Below are 2,627 nucleotides of genomic sequence, written 5' to 3' on the forward strand. Positions count from 1 at the left end.
TTTATTGAAGAGGCTGTCTTTGCTCTATTGTATGTTCTTGCCTGCTTTGTCAAAGATGAGATGCCTATAGGTGCATGTATTTATCGCTGGGATTTATATTTTTTTTCCATTGATCTATATTTCTGTTTTTGTGCAGTACCATACTTTCTTCCATACAGTGGAAGTGAGAAATAGATTTGAGGGACTAGATCTGATAGAGTGCCTGATGAACTATGGATGGAGGTTTGTGACATTGTACAAGAGACAGGGATCAAGACCATCTCCAAGAAAAAGAAATGTGAAAAAACAAAATGGCTGTCTAAGGAGGCCTTACAAATAGCTGTGAAAAGAAGAGAAGCAAAAAGCAAAGGAGAAAAGGAAAGATATTTCCATTTCAATGTAGAGTTCCAAAGAATAGCAAGAAGAGATAAGAAAGTGATCAATTCAAAAAAATAGAGGAAAACAACAGAATGGGAAAGACTAGAGATCTCTTCAAGAAAATTAGAGATACCAAGGGAACATTTCATGCAAAGATGGGTACAATAAAGGACAGAAATGGCATGGACCTAACAGAAGCAGAAGATATTAAGAAGAGGTGGCAAGAATACACAGAACTGTGCAAAGATCTTCATGACCCAGATAATCATGATGGTGTGATCACTCACCTAGAGCCAGACATCTTGGAATGTGAAGTCAAGTGGGCCTTAGGAAGCATGACTATGAACAAAGCTAGTGGAGGTGATGGAATTCCAGTTGAGCTGTTTCAAATCCTGAAAGATGATGCTGTGAAAGTGCTGCACTCAATATGCCAGCAAATTTAGAAAACTCAGCAGTGGCCACAGGACTGGAGAAGGTCCGTTTTCATTCCAATTTCAAAGAAAGACAATGCCAAAGAATGCTCAAACTATCGCACAATTGCACTCATCTCTCACGTTAGCAAAGAAATGATAATGTATAGTATCATGTCATCTGCAAACAGTGAAAGTTTCTTTTCTTTTCCAATCTAGATTCTTTTTGCTTCTTTTTCTTCTCTCATTTCCATGACTAGGACTTTCAAAAGTATATCAAATAGTGGTGAGAATGGCCACCCTTGTCTTGTTCCTGACCTTAGAGGAGATGCTTTCAGTTTTTCGCCACTGAGAATAATGTTTGCTGTGGGTTTGTTCTGTACGACCTTTATTATGTTGAGGTATGTTCCCTCTATGCCCACTTTTGGAAAGCTTTTTTCATAAAGGGGTGTTGAATTTTTTTTGTTTTAATATGGAATGCTTCACAAAAGTACATGGCATCCTTGCACGTGGGGCCATGCTAATCTTCTCTGTTTCATTTCAATTTTACTATATGTGCTGCCAGAGCCAGCACTGGGTGTTGACTATTGTCTAAAGCTTTTCCTGCATCTCCTTTCAAGACTCTTTATGTGGATATTACTAATTCTACTTCAGTCTTCACAGCTCTAGGCTTTTCACATTTTATCCTTTTTGCTGCCTTTTGGGGAATTGCCTTATCTTAGTTTTCTTGTAATTCATCTTGAAAGTATCTGCCTGTTACTACCCTGATCCAACATATTCTTTATTTTCACTGCTTTATCTTCATGTCTAATATTTCCATTGGGTTATTTAAAATTTTTTTCTGTTCTAATTTCATTTTATTCCCTATCTCCTAAAGAATATCTATCATGCCTAATTTAAAATATTTTAGTTGTTCCAATAATAATTCTTCAAATGGTGTATGTTTTCCAGTTTGTTCACTTAAAAAAAAAAAACCACAGATGTTATACTCCTCAGATACCTTGTTTATCACTTTGAGCTTGTGTGTTCCTGCTCCTCTGGGGTTACCAGCTGTTCTTTATGGTAATGAACATTGGAGAGGGGATGAAGGCAAGTCCCTGGTCAGTGCCAGTAGCAGCAGACTAGGAAAGGGAGAGGGGAGAAGCCCAGGAACCATAGAGCCCTTACCAATAATTTCTGTTTGCTCCATCCTCTGGGACTGCCTTGGTGGCTGAGATGGTAAAGAATCTGCCTGCAGTGCAGGAGACCTGGGTTCAAATCTGGGAGATCCCCCGGAGAAGGGAATGGCAACCCACTCTAGTATTCTTGCCTGGAGAGATCCAAGGACAGAGGAGCCTGGTGGGCTACAGTCCACAGGGTCACAAAGAGTAGGACACTGAGCGACTGATGCTTCCATACACTTTCTGTTTTGAAACATCTTATGCAAGGGGTTATTATCTTGCCTGGCCAAGGTGGGTGGTTTCAGTCAGTTCAGTTCAGTAGCTCAGTCGTGTCCGAGTCTTTGCAACTACATGGACTGCAGTAAGCCATGCCTCCCTGTCTATCGCCAACTCCCAGAGCTTACTCACACTCTTGTCCGTTGAGTCAGTGATGCCATCCAGCCATCTCATGCTCTGGCATCCCCTTCTCCTCCTGCCTTCAATCTTTCCCAGCATCAGGGTCTTTTCAACTGAGTCAGTTCTTCCCAGCAGGTGGCCAAAGTATTGGAGTTTCAGCTTCAGCATCAGTCCTTCAAAAGAATATTCAGGACTGATTTCCGTTAGGATTGACTGGTTGGATCTCCTTGAAGTCCAAGGGATTCTCAAGAGTCTTCTACAACACCACCGTTCAAAAGCATTGATTCTTTGGTTCTCAGCTTTC

At 40.8% G+C, this 2,627-nt stretch overlaps 1 non-coding gene across 1 annotated transcript; it reads right to left on the reverse strand.

The window, feature by feature from the left end:
• Positions 1 to 1,233: 1,233 nt before the first annotated feature.
• Positions 1,234 to 1,341, reverse strand: LOC138445469 (U6 spliceosomal RNA). Its single transcript, XR_011258902.1, has one exon. It is a non-coding gene; the product is annotated as a U6 spliceosomal RNA (small nuclear RNA).
• Between the last annotated feature and the right edge of the window lie 1,286 nt (positions 1,342 to 2,627).

The sequence above is a fragment of the Ovis canadensis genome, chromosome 8 (genome assembly GCF_042477335.2).
Source record: "Ovis canadensis isolate MfBH-ARS-UI-01 breed Bighorn chromosome 8, ARS-UI_OviCan_v2, whole genome shotgun sequence".
Classification (NCBI taxonomy): Eukaryota; Metazoa; Chordata; class Mammalia; order Artiodactyla; family Bovidae; genus Ovis; species Ovis canadensis.